The sequence below is a fragment of the Schistocerca gregaria genome, chromosome 3 (assembly GCF_023897955.1).
Source record: "Schistocerca gregaria isolate iqSchGreg1 chromosome 3, iqSchGreg1.2, whole genome shotgun sequence".
In the NCBI taxonomy this organism is placed as follows: Eukaryota; Metazoa; Arthropoda; class Insecta; order Orthoptera; family Acrididae; genus Schistocerca; species Schistocerca gregaria.
In genome coordinates this window covers 859,087,146-859,109,399 of record NC_064922.1, presented here as the reverse complement: position 1 = coordinate 859,109,399, position 22,254 = coordinate 859,087,146, and the positions used below count along the sequence as shown (strand labels likewise).

The 22,254-nt window shown below is 43.1% G+C and overlaps 1 protein-coding gene across 1 annotated transcript in view; it reads right to left on the bottom strand.

The window, feature by feature from the left end:
• LOC126355632 (cGMP-specific 3',5'-cyclic phosphodiesterase) overlaps window positions 1–22,254 on the bottom strand; it is a gene marked incomplete at its 3' end in the record, with an annotated part of 1,336,169 nt that overhangs the window by 777,794 nt on the left and 536,121 nt on the right. The window contains exon 4 of the mRNA XM_050005998.1: window positions 6,296–6,336. The remainder of the gene's footprint in view (window positions 1–6,295; window positions 6,337–22,254) is intronic.

The following is a 22,254-nucleotide window of genomic DNA, read 5'->3' as shown; positions in this document are numbered from 1 at the left end:
TTTGTTACATTCGATATGTACTTACGGTTAAAATTACTCTTCCTTTAAAAATATTTGAAATTACGAAATTTCTGGTATACTTAAAATTCATATTATTAATTGCACAATCCAAAGCTAATTATTAAATTTATTTCCGGATTCATTTACAAAATAATGTTATATCTTGGTGATGGTTTTTCTTTTGTCAAGAAAGTTTGTAAACTCTTTTGTTTTGTAAACTCTTTGGAACATTGTGAGAATCATAGATTGTAAGAAGTAGTGCGGATGCGTCTGGTGCGACAGACATATTTTTTATGATTGACACTAACAACGTAATATGGAATATTAAGTGGAAATCGTAAAAACTGTGTGATATTTAATAATGAGACGGAGAATAAAATTAATGAAATATACAGGCAGATCATCGTCAGTTATTTAGTCATCAGGAACCAACAAAATCAAAATTTCAGCGTCAAGAATGTACCCCTAGACGCAAGACTTGGAGGCGAGAAGAAGAGAAAATGAAGATAAGTAAAAAGTTTCTCTTTTGTATTTTTACGCCTCTCGAAAATTTTGAAAACAGTGAAGAGAGTAAGAGAAATTTAATGATGAAATCTGGGAGGGTAGGATTACAACACTACAAATATACGAATGTCGCTACTGAAGGTTGCTCCCCCGCATGTTTTCTGTACAAAATGGACGTCAAAGAAACTCAATTGTACAACAATATAATCACGTTGTAAGGGTACGGGTACGGTACCATCACACGGCAAGATATTTGACTATCTATATATATATATATATATATATATATATATATATATATATATATATATATATATATATATATATATATATAATCAATCCGCCACGCCATAGAGTGTGTATTACAGCTACCACCAGTTTAGCTGAGGTCAAAGGTACGAAATAATCTGTGACCTCAGACAATGCTTCTAATGAGACGTTAATTGTTGTCACTTAACGCGAACACCGGTGTTGTAGTTGCAGCGGAACAGCCTGGGAACCGAGTGGGAGCAGTGCACCAGGCAGCACTGTTAGGCCGTTTTGCTGCTGAGTGCTTAAAATAGTTAGCCCGCATCTCGTGGTCGTGCGGTAGCGTTCTCGCTTCCCACGCCCGGGTTCCCGGGTTCGATTCCCGGCGGGGTCAGGGATTTTCTCTGCCTCGTGATGGCTGGGTGTTGTGTGCTGTCCTTAGGTTAGTTAGGTTTAAGTAGTTCTAAGTTCTAGGGGACTGATGACCATAGATGTTAAGTCCCATAGTGCTCAGAGCCATTTTTTGCTTAAAATAGTTATCCGCACGGCTGTAGGTTACTGTCGAAGTTTCAGTGTGAAAGCGATTGGTAACATATGGTGGCATGCGGAATGTGGTTATCTGTGAGTAATTAAAAGTGTTCATAATTCTTGAGCACTCATAATCAAGCATAAAGTTAGTGAATTCTCAACAATCACGATCTCGATCGATTCTGTCTTTTTTTTTTTTTTTTTTTGAGTAATCAGTCTTTTGACGGGTTTGCTGCAGCTCGCCGCGAATTCCACTCCTATGCTATGTCAAACTACGTCCTAAATTATTTGCTGGATGTATTCCAGTCTTTGTCTTCCTCTACAATTTTTGCCCCCTGCAGCTCCGTCCAGTACCATGTTCGTCATTCCATCATATCTTAACAGATGTCCTATCATCGTTTCCCTTCTACCCTCTGTGAACTGAAACGGGGGATGACAGACTAGGGGCCAAAATACGAAATGTCTTTTTCCAGAGCTGTTTAACAGAGGAAGATTGCAATGTAGTTACTTCTCTAGAGTGTCGCACAGATGATAAAATGGTAGATATCGAAATACATGACACAGGAATAGGAAAACAATTAAAATCGCTCAGAATAGGAAAGGCCGCTGGACCTGATGGGATACCAGTTCGATTTTACACAGAGTACGCGAAGGAAATAGGCCCCCACTTCATGCAGCGGTGTGCCGTAAGTCTCTAGAAGAGCGTAGCGTTCCAAAGGATTGGAAAAGAGCACAGGTCATCCCCGTTTTCAAGAAAGGACGTCGAACAGGTGTGCTGCTCACTGGTGTGGGATCCGTACCAGATAGGGTTGATAGAAGAGAGAGAGAAGATCCAACGGAGAGCAGCGCGCTTCGTTGCAGGATCATATAGTAATCGCGAAAGCGTCACGGAGATGATAAATAAGCTCTAGTGGAGGACTCTGCAAGAGAGACGCCCAGTAACTCGGTACGGGCTTTTCTTGGAGTTTCGAGAACAAACCTTCACCGAGGAGTCAAGCAGTATATTGCTCGCTCCTACGTATATCTCGCGAAGAGACCATGAGGATAAAATCAGAGAGATTAGAGCCCACACAGAGGCATACCGACAGTCCTTCTTTCCACGAACAATACGAAACAGGAATAGAAGGGAGAACCGATAGAGGTACTCAAGGTACCCTCCGCAACATATCGTCAGGTGGCTTTCGCAGTATGGATGCAGATTTAGATGTAGAATTGTCAGTGTTTACCACATATTCCTTTCCTCTCACATTCTGAGCAGAACTTCGTCATTCCTTAACTTGTCTGTCCCCATAATTTTCAGCATTCTTCGTCACACGTTACCCTGAATGATCAGCGCTTGGAGTCACTTAATTATAAAATTCATGGAGAAAGGTGAACGAGAAGTCGACGTAATATAACAGCCCAGACATGTTACATCGTGTCCGGTAATTATCTTCATTCAGCAGCGCAGTCTCTGTTTCACAGACGAATATCACGCACCAGTGGCTAATTTGAATCGTTGCACGAACGACAAAATGGCTGATATCGAAATATGTGACCGTGGGACAGAAAAGAAACTGAAGTCGCTCGACAGGGCGAAGGCAACTGGACCTGACGGGATGCCAATAGGATTCTATAATGTCGTAAGCGAAAGAACTTGGCCTTCTTCCAGTAGCAGTGTGCTGTAGGTCTCCGGAGGAGTGAAGTGTTCCTGATGACTGGAACACAAGACAGGTCATCCCTGTTTCCAAAAAGGATCGTCCAACAGAGGTTTAAACCTGTGGGTCTATATATATATTTTTTTTGGTTAAAGATATTTTTGTATTCCTAGCATGCAAAGAGTTGGTATATCCTGTTCAACAACACGAATTTTTGTTGTCCCTTTGTACTGTTAGACAGAATTGATGTCGTCCTAGAAATCGTAAAGTTTTCCTTGTTCGTGTGGCCCTCCCGAAAACGTGACAACGACGTAATATTGACAGCATAAATCACATACACTTCTGGCCATTAATATTCCTACACTAAGAAGAAATGTAGATGATAAACGGGTGTTCATTGGACAAATATCTTATACTACAACTGACATGTGATTACATTTTCACGTAATTTGGGTGCATAGATTCTGAGAAATCAGTACCCAGAACAACCACCTCTGGCCGTAATAACGGCCTTGATACGACTGGTCATAGAGTCAAACAGAGCTTGGACGGCGTGTACAAGTACAGCTGCCCATGCAGCTTTAACACGATACCCCAGTTCATCAAGAGTAGTGACTGGCGTCTTGTGACGAGTCAGATGCTCGGCCACCAGTGACCAGACGTTTCCAGTTGGTGAGAGATCTGGAGACTGTGCTGGCCAGGGCAGCAGTCGAATATTTTCTGTATGCAGAAAGGCCCGTACAGGATCTCCAACATGCGAGCGTGCATTATCCTGCTGAAATGTAGGCTTTTGCAGGGATCGAATAAAAGATAGAGCGACGGGTCGTAACACATCTGAAATCTAACGTACACTGTTCAAAGTGCCGCCGATGCGACACGCCAATATGGCAATCACGAATACATGCTTCCAATGTGCGTTCACCGCGATGTTACGAAACACAGATGCGACCATCATGATGCTGTGAACTAAACAGAACCTGGATTCATCCGAAAAAATGATGTTTTGCCATTTGTGCATCCAGGTTCGTCGTCCAGTACACCATCGCAGGCGCTCCTGTCTGTGGTGCAGCGTCAGGGGTAATCGCAGCCATGGTCTCCGAGCTGATAGTCCATGCTGCTGCAAACGTCGTCGTACTGTTCGTGCAGATGGTTGTTGTCTTGCAAACGTCCCCATCTGCTGACACAGGGATCGAGACGTGGCTGCACGATCCGTTACAGCCATGCGGATAAGATGACTGTCATCTCGACTGCTAGTGATACGAGGCGGTTGGGATCCAGCACGGCGTTCCGTATTACCCTCCTGAACCCACCGATTCCATATTCTGCTAACAGTCATTGGATCTCGACCAAAGCGAGCAGCAATGTCGCGATACGATAAATCGCAATCACGATAGGTACAGTCCGACCTTTATCATAGTCGGAAACGTTATGGTACGAATTTCTCCTCCTTACACGAGGCATCACAACAACGTTTCGCCAGGCAACGCCGGTCAACTGCTGTTTGTGTATGAGAAATCGGTTGGAAATTTTCCTCATGTCAGTACGTTGTAGGTGTAGCCACTGGCGTCAACCTTGTGTAATGCTCTGAAAATCTAATCATTTGCATATCACAGCATCTTCTTCCTGTCGGTTAAATTTCGCGTCTGTAGCACGTCATCTTCGTGGTGTAGCAGTTGTAGTGTTCAGTAGTGTAATTTTCAATTCCTTCGCAAAGTTATTACGAGTGCAGGCAAGTTACTGCAGATTAGTTAGAACAGGATATGGTATAAATGCAATCGAAATGGCTTAACTAACGATCTTGCATCAACCCGTGACAGTATATTGATTTTTACAATCTGAAAAGCAAAATATGTACTCATAATCGACGAAGGTAACTGTGATTTAGACGGGCAAAATCGTACTGCAGAGTTCATGTGGCGTATTTCTTTTCTTTCAAACTGCTAGAAATTGGAGTAATAATAAATTATCTGAATCACAATTCCGTGATTGAATATCATGAACTTTTGGTTTGGGATATATGTGTCGGCGACAAATGAATGCATTCAGACGACACAGTGATTTTGCGTGCGCGCACACACACACACACACACACACACACACACACACACACACACAGTAGTCGTACACAATTACGTGAAAAGCTCTTTGTTTACCAGAAAATAATACCAGATATACGCTACTTAAATAAACATTGAAAAACGATTTGAGCGTTTCTTACGTATAATGTAAAAATTGTCTCATTGGCTGTATGAGTTATGACGAGAAATATCTAAGGCTTCAGCATATATCCAGGATTTTCAAAATTTGTATGAATTTCCAGATAAAATAAGCAGATAGCCATATATAGTAAAATGTTGTTCAGTTACAAAAATTGTATTATTAAAGTGTTGTATATTCATGAACAAAGTCAGATTTATCGATGCCACGTCGTCGTTTAATAATTATTTGTTCCCTGAAGTCGTCCCTCTCTTTCGTTAAACTACTGCAGAACAATGCATTACATGTGCTCACGTAGTGCCGATTGACTTAGAACTGGTTGTAACGGGCATTAAGTTTTCTATTACTTATTAAAACTTCTTAAATATTCCATGACGGTGGAAGTTAATTGTTCACGGATGGTAGAAAATTACGGTTTCTTGATTCTCTCGTTATACTTTACATCACTTGAAAATGACCTTTTATCTGCTGAAATTATTGAAGTAATTTTGAATATAGGCCAAAAAATTGCAATAATACTATAATAACGTATGTGCAACACTCCGAAAAGATAAACGCGCCAGTAGTCAGTATGTTGTAAAATCAGATGGTGTGTTTTTCAGTTCAAGGAGGATGAAGAGAACAGCCATTTAGACAAAAAAAGAAACAAACAGGGGAGTATAAAGCAGTCAGGAGAGTTTTGCGTAATTAATCACCTGTTTCTAAATGCAGTGTCTTATGTGTTGGAAAAGGATAGTTTACAATCAGTGTGCATAATCGTTTCGAATTGTGAACGGAGATATGGGCAGCTTTCTTTATACCACTTACGACAGAAGCCGATATAAATCCTCTAGAAGTGGCTTCGCTAATGATATTTTAACTACACGTGACAGTATATTGATTTTTATAATGTGCAAAGGAAAATATACATTCATCTAACTGTGATGCAGCGTAGTACAGAGTCCGTATCAAGTATTTTATTTTTCTCAGACTGCTAGAAACTGGTGTAATAATAAACCATATGAATGACAATAGCGTAATGGAATTTCGTCATATTTTTTCTTTTGAACAGGCGACAAATGTATGCGTTCAAACAACACAGTGAATACACACACACATGCACACACACACACACTAGAGGGAGAGACAGAGATTTTGAAACACTGCAGCCTCTTACTCACCTTGCAGTTTTTACTTCTCGCAGACAGGTTGAAAAGGAAGCCTGCAAAGAAAAACATTAGTGTAATGGACGATCATATTGTATCGCGTAACATATAGACGCTATTACTACACTCGTAAAGAGTCCTATGTGGTTTTACATCATATATTTGTGACTGAAAGGATTTATTTTTATCCAGTATGGTTATTGTCGGAATTTCACTTGATCTGCATTCGTAAAATACGAAATGATCCCCTTGAGTAAAAAAATGTATCAATTTCAATAGGACCTATTACAAAAATGCAGAATGGGTGATGGGACAATTGTGATTGAAAAAAAAAACATTTGTACAGAAATTATTTTTACACGTTAAAGCTTGGAAAGTGGTGCTTGTGTACGTAACAAAAATATAAATTGTTCGAAGAATATATGTTTACAAGGATGTTCGATTTTATTTTCATGTGTGATGTGACAATAGATTTTTTCTTCCCAATTTGATTCAGTACCCTTCACTACTCATCTGACGTACGCTTCTATCCTTCTCCATTCTTCTGCGATACCACATTGAAAAAAGCTATTCTCTTCATATTTTTATTGTTTATCGCCCATCTTTTATTTACTTATGAGTCTACTGTCTTAATATACCCCCTAAAAGACACTCCATTACACTTAAAAGCTAGATTCGTTATTACTATGTTTCTCTTTTTCAAAAAAGATCTCTTTGTTACTGTGAATCTGCATGTTATCATCTCTTAATTTCTGCACTTGTCAGCTATTCTGCTGCTCGAATAGTAAATCTTGACTACTATTTTTATCGTCGCATTTTCTAATAGAATTCTCCTAGAACCACCTGGTGTAATTCGACTATACTTGATTGGCATTGTTTTACTTGCCGGCCTGGGTGGCCGAGAGGTTCTAGGCGCTACAGTCTGGAACCGCGCGACTGCTACGGTCGCAGGTTCTAATCCTGCCTCGGGCATGGATGTGTGTAGTGTCCTTAGGTTAGTTAGGTTTAAGTAGTTCTAAGTTCTAGGGGACTGATGACCTCAGAAGATAAGTTCCATAGTGCTCAGAGCCATTAAAACCATTTCTTTTCTTTTGGTTTTACTTTTTCTGGTAGTTGACGTCTCTGACATAATTAAAACGCTATCAGCAGATTACAATGTTTTTATGACTATGCAATATTCACACAGACAGCTCCGATCACCATTACTACGATAGCTCTCAACGTTTAGAAAACACCCCATGTGGGATTAATACGCACACTAATTCAGATACGCAGTATGAAATATGTTGTTTCCGTAGTTTAAGGGCAAAGACTCTCTGCAGAAACACTGTTAACGAGAAGTGTGTAACCTAGAAGGTTGCAACAATGCAGACGCCGAAAGCAAAAAACGAAAAGTCACAGAACGAATGGAGGGAAAGATTCTTTTATTTCCTGTCCATGATACTTTTTCGGCCATTCGGAGTGGCAGGTTTACAGCAAATGAGAACGCAGTTTTATCTAAAGTAATGCTATTTTAATGCAACGACAACACGATGTATTCTGTCAGCAAAAGCGGGATTCGAAATCAATGGGCTGTTGCGCTCGTCCTCATTCACGATGCAACAATCCGAAAATTCCGTCACATTAGATTGATTGCTGCCTGCATCACGAATTTCACCGGACTGTCGCTAAATTAAACAGGTCAGGAGGGAAACAATTGTGTTACTTAAAATTCTGGAGCAGCACGCGTTGACATTAGATTAACTCTGGTGACGCAACGTGCAGTTATTATGTAACATCTCACTTTAATAAGGATGTTATTTAGTCGGATATAGAGATACAATCCAATTACTGCAGAGTGATGCAAGCTTTACACGACCTGTCGCAGTATTTAAATTTCGTAATGGATACACAGCAACGGAAGTAAATGTAAATACGACGTTAAAAGACTGATTGACTGGTTTACTGCAAATAGTCTCTCTGTTAATTAAAGAAACACTGCATTTCGCTTCGATCTGTAGAAATGTACGAAAATAGAAAGGTAACGTTAATACATGACCAGACGTTAAATAACGCTGTAGCGAGAAAACACGAGAGTTTATAGCTCGACGAAAAATGTAATACGGGAAATATTTGTGGAAAGGAACAACGGAACGATATTTTCACTTTGTGTAATGGTAGTAATCGAAGGGGAACAAAAAAGAAGGTTAATATTTGTTTCTTTTCATTCATTAGTGGCCAACATCTTGTTCGTCCTAATCAATATTATCATAACAGCAATAAGATATCCAGTACTGAATAAAAGAAAGGCGTCCAACTTTAATCATTCCCGTTAAAACAACGTCATCTGTAGACAAAAGTTGGTTGTAGTGTGTAATTAACTTGTTCTGTACAGGGTGATTTTTTCCACAGTGTACAAACTCTAGGGACTGACCGGTGAGAGGACACGGAACAAAATATGTCTAATGAACTTATCACCGGAAATGCACGGTTTCCATGCTAGGAAACAATTATTCAATCAACATTGTTACAGAGACTGCGGTCTAATACGCTGTGTACCACACAGCCACAGTTACAGCATGTGTTGAAAATGCTTTCCATGTGCCTCAGCGCATGCATGTACGCGTCGTACCATGTTCTACCTCATGTTCATGTCGGCCATGCTGCATCCTAACAGTGTCTTAAAGGCAGCATGAATACGCTGCTGGCCAGCCGCTGTGGTCTAGCGGTTCTAGGCGCTCAGTACGGAACCGCGCGATTGCTATGGTCGCAGGTTCGAATCCTGCCTCGGGTATGGATGTTTGTGATGTCCTTAGGCTAGTTAGGTTTAAGAAGTTCTGAGTTCTAGGGGACTAATGACCATAGATGTTAAGTCCCATGGTGCTCAGAGCCATTTGAACCAATACGCTGCTCCAGTGTCTCCACATCTGGAATTGGCTCTACACATACGATACTTCTGAGATGGTCCATAACCAGAAATCACGCGGGTTGAGATCCAGTGAACGAAAAGGCATGCAACTAGAATCTCTTGCCAGATCCATTGACCGGGGAAGACACAACTGAGATGTGTCCAGACGTTAACTGCGAAGTGCGAGCACCAACATGCAGCAGCCACGTAACCCTTCGAATCGTCAATGGCACTTTTTCCTGCAGGGGAGGCAAAGTCACCCGCCTGAAACGCTGATAGTTCCCGCCTGTTAGGCAACATGTCAGGGAACATGGTCCGAAAATACGGTCGCCAATTATCCCGGCCCACACATTCCGGCTGCACCGATGCTGATGATTCGCTGTCTCAATGCCATGGGAGTTCTGCATACTATCCCACAGATGACTGTTACGAAAGTTGAAGATACCACTCCGGGTAAAGGTGGCCTCATCTGTGAATAGGACGAATGACACAAATCCTGGAATTGTGGATGCGGTCCAAATGCTTGTTACTGACACGGCGGTCGCCTTCCACAGTGTTAATCACATTTTCCTCCAACTGTGGTGTCCGAACGTCTCGGGTACGTCCTTTGTGATTCCCTGCTTCCTGAAACGACCGTATCTCAGACAAGCGGCGAAACACTGTTGCAGACATTGAACGCTACGGTCGTTGTCGATCGCTATGGGTCTCATACACCGTTGCTGCTCGCGGCGCGTTGCCATTTGCCTTTCCATAAATGTCGTCAAGCTCTCGATTCGAATACGGAACCATTATGCACAACGCTGTACCACTTCCACTACAAGGTGAGTCAGCATAGGAAGTGAATGAGAGACAACATTAGCATTTACCACGGCAGGAGAGGGCGCTAGGGCATGACGTACGAGGAACAATACCACCCTCTAGGAGGAAACCATACATCTGTAACTGTGGCTGCATGGTACAGAGCGTATTAGACCGCAGTCTCTGTACCACAGTATGTTTGATTACATGGTCTCTAGCATGGAAACCATGCATTGCCGGGCATAATTTCATTAGAATTTTTTGTTCCGTATCCGCTCATCGATCAATCCCTAAAATTTGTACACGGCGGAAAAAATCCACAGTATAAACCGTAAGTTTCCAAAAAATGATTCTTATGCCATAACGGTGTTGCCCAGAAGAATTACTTAGCAGCTTTCTTTGAAATTTAGACCCCTTATCCGCCAAGTATTTCATGTCCATACCTAAGCGATCAAAGATTTTAGGGGCACCACTATTCTTTCCGTGCCAGAAATTCCTGAAAGTTATTGGACAGGAAAGTTCGTAACTGTGCCGAGTACTAAACGTATAATAAAGTGCCCTCCTGCGTAGCAGAGCAAGTCAGCGCGTCGCTTACTGGACACGGGGAGGTGAAACCTATCTGGTCGAATGCTTTCCGAGGATTAACGGGGAGGTCTGGTGTGCTGGCCAGGCTGGACGACCTTTTCAGGCTGTTTCCCCATCCCGCTAGGTGAGTTCTGGGCTGGTATCCACGTCCCATCTCAGATGCACTCTACGAAAACTTATAGAAAACGTTCTCACAGTTGCACGTCGGATATACTCTAGACACAGGCAGATGAGCTATGTATATTTCCCAGTTGGGGTACAATAAGAGACTGATGACCTCCACACACTTAATCAGCAGCAGCAGCAGCTCAACGTGAAATCTTACTGGAATTCCGTGAGGTTCTGGTGCTTCGTTCGCTTTCATTACTACGCATTAGTAGCTCGATACTGGGGATGTTAATACCACTGACTCCAATTTGGAAGTTTGTGCGACGATAAGGCAATGCGTAATGTGTTATTTAATATGTTCGCTTTCTCTCTGCTGTTTTCAGTTTCAGCTCCATATCTATCCTCGATAAACTGAATAGAAGGCTCGAAACCGTTTGTTGACTTACGTCAGACGAGAACGTCTTGGAATCCATGACAGACCTTCCTTCTGACTCAAATATTATTGTGGGTGTAACGGATGGGTCTTGCGACGTGCGATAGAGTTGCTATTAAGTTTAAGTTTCCGTTATTAGCTCTCACCCTCCCCCCTCCCCCCCCCCCACCCCCACTTACCCATTGCTCTCCCCGTATTTAGCAAGAATACAGTAGTCTCTGTTCCTGCATGATATAAATGAATCGGAAAGGACTTTAAATTAATTTACTCGGTACTTCACGGTAAATGATAACAGCCAAACAGTTTCAGGATAAAGATTTATTGAAATTATTGATCACGGTTTCAGTGTAGCTAAATATACCTTCATCTGAAGTAAAATACACTAAAATCACATCCTGTAGTGGAGATACATAAAAAAATTGTGCCAAAGGCGTCGTCAGTAGTTAAAACATTATCTCCATTTATACAACATAATTATGGACAGAGGGTTGATGGGAACACAGCATAGCACCACTACCTCGAGTTCACATGCGAGGTCCATAATTATGTTGTATAAATGGAGATGATGTTGATGATGTTTTAACTAATGACGACGCCTTTGGCACAATTGTTTTATGTATCTCCACTGAAGGATGTGATTTTAGTGTATTTTACTTCAGATGAAGATATATTTAGATATACCAAAACCGTGGTCAAGTATTTTAATAAATCTTTATCCTGCAACTGTTTGGCTGTTATCATTTACCGTGAAGAATTTCAACAGTTGCTGTTTCAGACATGTTTAAAATCTTGATTTACTCGGTACGTTACACATTCGCTTCCATTGGATTCGTTCTGAAACGGTCCAAATATTTGTATCTCAATGTTTTCATCTGTGTTCGCTATTTTTGCACATCCACAATGTACTACGGCTTTTGAACTTAGCTGTACAGCCCCATAAAGGTTGATAACCCTTTTGACCTATTTCCTTTGGCACCAAACCCACCATAACTATGAACTTTACGACAAGACGACAGTGCACTTCATTCGTTTGAATTAAGCACACACCACACTGCCCCTTCCAAACACTATTCTCTAGATAGTGATAACACCTTCAGAATGAAACATTACCGTATAGCATCGTGCTAAATTTCGTGCTCCACAGTCTGTGAGCGCATTTGAGTTCACGAATCGTGTAATTATCTACTTCTACCTGTATACTCTCACTCCAGCGCATGGCGTGTGTTGAGGGTCCCTCGTGCACCACTGTCCCCTCGCCACCCCCCTCCCCTCCATCACCTCTACCAGCCTTCTGAGTTCCAATTCCAAACGGCGCTAAACCTCCGTGTGAGTCCGAATCTCTCTAAATTTACGTACATGGTTTTCCGTCGAGATAGATGCTGCGGGAAGCAGCATGTTGGTTGACTCCTGTGGGAGCGTATGCTCTTTGGATAGTAACGATAAAAAAGACTGTGACGCACAACGCCTCTCTTGTACTGTGTGCCACTAAAGTTGGAGCAACGGTTATGTGACGCTATCGCGCTTAGTTGGGGTTGGGTTGTTGCGGGAAGGAGAGCAGACAGCGAGGTCATCGGTCTCACCGGATTAGGGAAGTGTGGGAAAGGAAGTAGGCCGTGCCCTTTCAAAGGAACCATCCCAGTATTTGCCTGGAGCGATTTAGGGAAATCACGGAAAACCTAAATCAGGATGGCTGGGCGCGGGATTGAACCGTCGTCCTCCCGAATGCGACTCCAATGTCTAACCACTCCTCCACCTCGCTCGGTCGCGCTTAGTAAGCGCACCTGTGACGAAATGTTCCTCTCTTATGTGGGACTTTTCCGTTTCTTTTAACAATCTATCCATCACAGGTTCTGTCTAGACCATCAATTTGCAAGCATCAGTCAAATGACTGTTTCAAAGTTGCCTCCCTGGTCGTAGCACCGCAGTTCCTAAGGATACTTTCAATAAATTTCAGTCTGCCATTTGCGTATCGCACGATTAATTTTTTGTGGTCTTTACACTTTAAATCATTCCGCACGCAGAGTCCAAGTTAATTAACATACGAGAATTTTTCCAGTGACTGTGTAGTCGAAGAAAGACGTGTCCTTCAGCCTCTTTTGTTTATCTTGAGGCTCAAATGACAATGCGATCACCAGTCATCGGTCCTCTGCACGTCTTTCTGCACCTTGCTATAATTTTCTCCTCTACACACAACGGCGTCATCGGCGAACAGCGTCGTGTTGCTTCCATTGCCAAGCACTGGACAGCCATGGGGCCTTTAACAATTTCGTGAAGCATAATCGAATCTACGAGTACAAGGGCATTCAAAGCAACGTATTTTTTCTCGACCAATTTCGCTTGCAAAAAAAAAAGCGGTATTTGTTATGGGGCATTGTAGAATACTCCCGCTCCAGCCCCTATAGTTTCATGAGGTTCCGATGAGTTGTGGCGCTATACGAAGCTTTCAAAATGGCGTCTGGAACGGAGGTGCGTTCCGAGCAGAGAGCTATCACTGAGGTTCTTCCTTCTTTTTTCTTTTTTTGTTGTTGCGGTAAACCACGGCATCGTAGATATTCATAGGCAGTTGTGAGCCCGCCTTGAGGCAAAACGCTTTGTTATTTGTTTACTTATTTATTCCCCTAACTAGTTTCAGCGACAAATATTGCCATCACCAGTGGGTTCTTTAAATCTAAAACATGCAGAAAATAGCATAGTTATACAAACACAGTAACACATTATGACATTTTTACTGTTCGTTTTTGAAATTTAGTTTTCTGTGTTTTAGATTTAAAGAACGCATTGATAATGGTGATATTTGTCGGCGAAACTAGTTAGGGGAATAAGTAAACAAATTCAAGGTGTTTTGCGTCAAGGCGGACTCACAAATATCATACTGTTGTGATTAAAATTCTTTTGGGTATTATGCTGCGTCATTGCTAAAAACTAACAACAATAATAAACTAAAACCGACGTTTCTTCCGAATTGCAAAGGCCTTCCTCAGGGCACGATTGGTTTTGCATGGGAATAGGTTCTTCTATTTATTACAGACTATCGATGTCTGACGTCCCTGTTGTAAAACTTTTAATTTGCCCGAGAATGAGATTTTCACTCTGCAGCGGAGTGTCCGCTGATATGAAACTTCCTGGTAGATTAAAACTGTGTGCCCGACCGAGACTCGAACTCGGGACCTTTGCCTTTCGCGGGCTAGTGCTCTACCAATTGGCCGTCTAATATGATTGGCCAGTCATGACGTAAGGGAAGATGGAAGGAAAGAGGCTATTCGTGGAGGTCCATGTCGACAACGATTGGTAGCTGTCCGCCTATCAGCGTTCGGCTTCTGGTCGGCAAGTTTTCCTCCTGATGTGCGCGGAATTGGACTGACAGCCGCTCTACAGCTGGTAAGCTTTGACATCAAGTCTTTCTTCACTAACGTACCTATTGAGGAGACTATGTGCATTCTTCGGGATCGGATCCCACCAGATGTCTGAGATCTGGTGCGCTTATGCCTGTCATCTACGTACTTCACCTGGCGGGGAAAATACTACGAACAGTTAGATGGAGTTGCAATGGGTCCCCCGCTGTCCCCTGTAGCTGCGGACATCATGGAAGTCTTTGAGCAAACGGCCCTAGTGTCTGCTCCGTTACCTCCCAGTTGTTGTCTACGATATGTGGACGACACATTCGTTATCTGGCCTCACGGTGAAGCGGAATTGAGAAACTTCCTCCAGTACTTAAATAGCCTGAACAAAAATATAAAGTTCACACATGAGACAGAAAACAATAGTACCTTACCATTTCTGGAGGGGAAGTATACAGAGATGACGAACGTAAACTGGCACACTAAGCCTACCAACGCACACTAATCGGTACCTGCACGCGGAGAGCGACCACCACCCAGCTCAAAAGTATTCTGTCCTGCATACGTTAACTGCCCGAGCCTACCGGATAAGCGTTGAAAATAACATCAAAGAAGAATTAAAGGAGCTACAACACATATTTCGTTCCAACGGCTATGATGACATCACAAGAAAGATAGCTAAAACCAAAGGGAGCAGGACACGAGAAGAATGCAAAGAAGAGAAGCTTCCACTGGTACACTTACCATATGTAAAAGGCTTCAGTGAACGGGTAGGCAACGTTCTACGCCGACGATGTTCCAGACCGAGTTTTGGAAGCAGTCACAGGATCCACAAAATGATAGGTTCCACCTAGGATGTAGTCAACAATCTTAACACTGCAGATGTTTACGAACTACGGTGTGAGTGCGGAGCTGCCTACATAGGTGAAACAGGGAGACCTGTCAGCTTACGAGTAGAAGAACACGAACGCTATTTACGATTACAACAACATAATAAATTGGCAATAGCGGAACACCACCGTAACTGTGGACAACCTATCAGTTTCCAGGAAGCCCGAGTACTGGCGAAAGAACCGTGGATACGAGAACGCAAAATACGGGAGGCAATCGAAATTATGAAGCAGCCTGACAACATCAACAGAGAAGATGGCTACAAACTCCCGGCGTCCTGGCTGCCGGCCACCCCAGTCCAACAGGCCGCGAGCGGTCGAGGGCAGAAACTACATGGGACACGGACGTATCTGCACAAACAGCTGTAGAGCAAGTGTCAGTCCACTTCCGCGCAGACCAGGAGGAAAACTTGCCGACCAGAAGCCGAACGCTGATAGGCGGACAGCTACCAATCGTTGTCGACATGGACATCCACGAATAGCCGCTTTCCTTCCATCTTCCCTTATGTCTTGACTAGCCAATCATATTAGAGGGCCAATTAAAAGTTTTACAACAGTGACGCCAGACATCGATAGTCTGTAATAAACAGAAGCACCTGTCCCCATGCAAAACCAATCGTGCCCTTTAGGAAGGCTGTTGCAGTTCGGCCGAAACGTCGGTTTTAGTTTATTATTGTTGTTAGGTTTTTGCAAAGACGCGGCATAATACCCAGAAGAATTTTAATCACTATGATACCGGCCGCGGAAGGCTACGTTCTTCTATCATATTGTTGTTTTTGTATGCAACTACGGACCAAATGGAAGGGTTCCAAGACGCATTTACTGGAGACTGATAATTTTGTATGCGGCCTTTGCTTGCGACACATCTATCAAAGTTAAGTATCGTAGCTGTCTTATTGTAACAAAACTCATTAATAGGAGTTGTTTGCTTGCTTGTCTAGCGGACCGATTATGCAGGATTCCTAGACACAACAGCCGGGCAGTGCAGCGACACGTGCCGCCGCTATGTGTAGCCAAGCGAGGGTCTGGGCCGTCTCGCTAGGCGATCCCGGCGCGAACTTTCTAGGTCGGCACTTGTTTGTCAACAGGTAGTCCGCGAGTCGGCGGCGCCGTCGACTTTCGAATCGATACTGCCGTCGCCGCCGCGGCCGCAGACCGGCCCGGGAGCTGTCGAGTCGCTCCCGGCCGGTAGCGGCGGTCGACAGCGACCTGCGAGCAACACCCGCGTCCGCTGTCGCTTCTGCACTTAACAGCATTCTCTTGTCGAGGGAGATCCCAGCTGCATCCGAAGCCATGAACCTCGCCCTCAGACATCACAGTAAGGCTCTGAGATACGTAAAGTATCGGTATTTAGCAGAGAATTGTCCATAATACCAATCTTACTCCGGTCGAGATCATAGCACGCCGACAAATTCTTAGGGGTCCATACCTCAACCGGTAAAAAAATGGAAGTCTTACAGGGTCACTTTGTTGTCCCTCCGTCTGCCTGTCTATCTGTTAGACTGTTCGAAATCCTTTTCCCCTGAAAGGGTAGATGTAACAAGTCGAAACTTATGTCACATATTAAGGTCTACGGATCCTTGGTGATGTAAAAGGGTGAAGAATCTAAGACACTGCACTCAAAGGATGCTTCCATTTATGTCGCATATCTTGATATTTTCTAACACACTAATCAAAACCTACAGAGCTCTTCGCATTGACCTAGAATAATGAAATCTGGCAAGAAGCAAGGTTTTAGACAACAGATAAAGGGAAATAACCGAAAACTGTTAATTTTTAATTAAACTACATTAAAAAAAATTGTCACTGTTTTAGCACTCTGCCTGTCTCTTTGTCTGTATGTATGTCCGTCTGTTGAGAACTACACAAATCAAAAAAAGTTTTGCATCACAGCGGTTCCAAGAGTGCAAGTACATGAACATAAAAATGGAACAGAGATCAACAGAAACATCATTTCCGCCCTTTTTATTGCTCATGTAAACCACACATTGCATGTCGTACCACCACACAGCGAGACCTTCAGAGGTGGTGGTCCAGATTGCTGTACACGCCGGTACCTCTAATACCAACTAGCATCTACTCCTGCATTGATGCATGCCTGTATTCGTCGTGGCCTACTATCCACAAGTTCATCAAGCCACTGTTGGTCCAGATCGCCCCTCTCCTCAACGGCGGTTCGACGTAGATCCAGCAGAGTGGTTGGTGGGTCACGTCGTCGGTAAACAGCCCTTTTAAATCTGTCCCAGGCATGTGCGATAGGGTTCATGTCTGGAGAACATGCTGGCCACTCTAGTCTAGCGATGTCGTTATCCTTAAGGAAGTAATTCATAAGATGTGCACGATGGGGGCGTGAATTGTTGTCCATGAAGACGAATGTCTCGCTAATGTGCTGCCTATATGGTGGCACTATCGATCAGAAGATCGCATTCACGTATCGTACAGCCGTTACGGCGCCTTTTGTGACAACCCACGGCGTACGTCGGCCCCACATAATGCTACCACATAATGCCAAAACAGCAGGGAGCCTCCACTTTGCTGCACTCGCTGGACAGTGTGTCTAAGGCGTTCAGCCTGACCGGATTGCCTCCAATCTTGTCTCCGAAGTCTGGTTGAAGGCATATGCGACACTCATAGGTGAAGAGAGCGTGATGACAATCCCGAGCGGTCCATTCGTCATGTTGTTGGGTTTATCTGTACCGCTCTGCGTGGTGTAGTGGTTGCAAAGATGGACCTCGCCATGGAAGTGAGAGTGAAGTTACGTATGTTGCAGCCTATTGCGCGCAGTTTAAGTCATAACACGACGTCCTGTGACTGCAGGAAAAGCGTTATTCAACATGGTGGCGTTGCTGTCAGGGTTCCTCCGAGCCATTATCCGTAGGTAGAGGTCATCGACTGCAGTAGTAGCCCTTGGGCGGCTTGAGCGAGGCATGTCATCGACAGTTCCTGTCTCTCTGTGTCACCCCCATGTCTGAACGATATCGCTTTGCTTCACTCCAAGAGGCTTGGAAACTTCCTTTGTTCAGAGCCCTTCCTGGCATAAAGTAAGAATGCGGACGCATTCGAACCGCGGTATTGACCGCCTAGGCATGGTTGAACTACAGACAACACGAGCCGTGTACCTCCTTCCTGGTGGAATGACTGGAACTGATCGACTGTCGGACCCCCTCCGTCTAATAGGAACTGCTCATACATAGTTGTTTGGGCGGGTTTAGTGACATCTCTGAAAAGTCAAAGGGACTGTCTCTATAATACAATATCCACAGTTAACGTCTATCTTCAGTAGTTCTGGGAACCGGGGTGACGCAAATCTTTTTCTGATATGTGTATTTTTCTCATGATCGAGTAGAAGTATCAAGTTGAAAGTTGTCACATACTGAGACTTATCGTCCTTTGGTGGTGTGAAAACATTACACTGCTAAGTCAATGCAGTCGAAAGGTACGGCCATTTACGTCACATACTTAGATATTTGCAAACTCTCTCATTAAAACGTATATGGTACTTCCTCTGACGCAGAATCATGAAATTTGGGAAGAAGAAAAGTTGAACAATACAAGTTAGGGAAAAAATCAGACAATTGTTAATTTACGCTTATATCAAGTTATTATAATATTTCCTTTGTCATTTGTTATCTGGCTTTAAACCTGATATTAAAACAATTGGGAAAGGTTTGGAATCCGTGGGACTGTTATCTTGCCAGCATTAATGTCGATAACAATAAATGAAAAGCACCAGTTTGCTTTTGTTCTTTTGTTTGTTGTAGAACAAAAGCAAACTGGTGCTTTTCATTTATTATAATGTTGTTCTACCTAGAACCGACGGAAGATTCTCTTAAAATGTCGATAACAGATTCTCGGAATGGATGAAGGGTCTACATACATAATTCAGTTTGTAGGGAACCCTCAGTGCGTGAGTCCTGCTCGCACTTGTACAATTTTTAGAGTCCAACGTCGCTTTTTAACCCATTTTGTGTCTGAGAAAAACCACGTGTTATACACGATGAGTCGCTTAAGAATCTTTGTTGTTCGTCGACGGCTCAATATCTCGAAATGAGACCTTCGACAAATTGTGGTAACGGGAGAGTGTGCAATTTTTCTAACTTGTGACTGGGCAATCCAAGTAAAAGGAGAAATCTGAAAAGTGTATGGAAAAATGTCTCGTAAGACATTGTGCTATGTGCATACCTATTAGATTTCTGTCAGAGTATCCTGATATGACAGCTGCACACTTAGCTATCGTATACAACCACTCGCTCATCGGAGAATCCGTACCTAACGACTGGAAAGTTTCACAAGTCACACCAATAGTCAAGAAACGAAATGGGAGTAATCCGATGACTAATAGACCTCTTATCGCGGAGACATTACCAGTTACATTCAAGAAAATAATCGTCATACACGGTCCGGAAGGATTTAGGAAATATCGTTCTTGTGCCACACAACTAGCTCTTTATTCTCTCTAAGTAGCAAGTGCTATCGACAGGGGACCTCAAATAGAGTCCATATTTCTAGATTTCTAGAAAGCATTTGGTACCGTTCATCGCTAGTGGCTTATAAGAAAATTGTGCGTCTATGGAGTATCGTCTAAGTTGTGCGACTGGAGTCTTGATTTCCTGTCAGAAAGGTCACAGTTCGTAGTAACTGACAGAACATCATCGATTAAAACGTGTGGAATATCTGACATTCTACAAGGAAATGTTATGGGCCGTCTTTACTTCTAACCCACAGAAATGGTTTAGAAGACCATCTGAGCAGCAAAGATAGATTATTAACGGATGATGCTCTGATTTACCGTATTGAAGAATCATCCAAAGATCAGAACCAACTGCAAAATGATTGAGACAAGACACATGTATGATGCGAAAAGTTTCAATTAATCCTAAGTAATGAAAAGTATGAAGCAATCGAAATGAGTACTAAAAAGAATCCGTTAATATTCGGTCACACGATAAATCACATACATGTAAAGGCTATCCATTCACCTAAATACCTAGGAGTGACAATTACGAACAAATTAAACTGCAACGATTACGCAGATAAAGTTGTGGGGAAGGCGAACAAAAGACTGAACACTTATAAGTGTAACAAATCCACTAAAGAGGCTGGCTACACCACGGTTGTCCGTCCTCTGCTAGGATACTGCTGTGTGGTACGAAATTCTTACCAGATAGGACTGACGGAGGACGTCGAACAAGTCCAAAGAAGGTCAGCTCGTTTCGTATTACCCCGGAACAGGGAGAGAGCATCACGGATATGCTATGCCAGTTGGGGTGACTATAATTAAAACAAAGGCATTTTTCGTTGCGGGGAGCTCTTTTCACGCATTTTTAATCATAATATTTCTCCTCCAGATGCGAAAATATTTACTTCATGTCCATAATAATAAAATAAGAAAATCAGGGCTCATACGGAAAGACTTAAGAATTCTTTTCCCTCCGCGCTATTCGAGGTTGGAACGGTAGAGAAACAGTGTCAATGTGAATTCCAAGCACTTAAGTGTGACCTCCAGAGTAATCATGTACACTACTGGCCATTAAAACAGCTACACCACGAAGATGACGTGCTACAGACGCGAAATTTAACCCACAGGAAGACAAAGCAGTGATATGCAAATGATTAGCTTTTCAGAGCATTCACACAAGGTTGGCGCCGGTGGCGACACCTACAACGTGCTGACATGAGGAAAGCTTCCAACCGATTTCTCATACACAAACAGCAGTTGACAGGCGTTGCCTGGTGAAACGCTGATGTGATGCCTCGTGAAAAGAGGAGAAATGCGTACCATCACGTTTCCGACTTTAATAAAGCTCGGATTGAAGCCCATCGCGATTGCGGTTTATCGTATCGCGACACTGCTGCTCGCTTTGGTCGAGATCCAATGACTGTTAGCAGAATATGGAATCGGTGGGTTCAGGAGGGTATTACGGAACGCCGTATCCCTAGCAGTCGAGATGACAGGCATCTTATCCGCATGGCTGTAACGGATCGTGCAGCCACGTCTCGATCCCTGAGTCAACATATGGGGACGTTTGCAAGACAACAACCATCTGCACGAACAGTTCGACGACGTGTGCAGCAGGATGGACTATCAGCTCGGAGACCACGGCTGAGGTTACCCTTGACGCTGCATCAGAGACAGGAGCGGCTGCGATGGTGTACTCAACGACGAACCTGGGTCCACGAATGCCAAAACTTTATTTTTTCTTCAAATGAATCGAGGTTCTGTTTACAGCATCATGATGGTTACATCCCTGTTTAGCGACATTGCGGTGAACGCACATTGGAAGCGTGTATTCGTCACATCGCCATACTGGCGTATCACCCGGCGTAATGGTATGGGGTGCCATTGGTTACACGTCTCGGTCACCTCTTGTTCGCACTGACGGCATTTTGAACAACGGACGTTACATTTCAGATGTGTTACGACCTGTCGCTCTACCCGTCATTCGATCCCTGAGAAACCGTACATTTTAGCAGCATAATGCACGAACGCATATTGCAGGTCCTGTACGGGCCTTTATGGATACAGAAAATGTTCGACTGCTGTAGCTGTACACGCCATCGAAGCTCTGTTTGACTCGGTGCCGAGGCGTATGTAGGCCATTATCACGGCCAGAGGTGGTTGTTCTGGGTACTGATTTCTCAGGATCTATGCACCCAAATCGTGTGAAAATGTAATCACATTCGAGTTGTAGTATAATATATAATTGTCCAATGAATACCAGTTTATCACCTGCATTTCTTCTTAGTGTAGCAATTTTAATGGCCAGTAGTGTAGATGTTGATTATACGTAGATATATGTGCACTATGTCGGGTTTGAAAAATGCAAGAAAAGGAAATAACAGAGGAGTTGTCAGCAAAATATGTCTGTAATTATAATTTTGTTTATGTAAAAGAATGGAGACAAAAAGTACTTTTATTGTGTAATTCATAACTG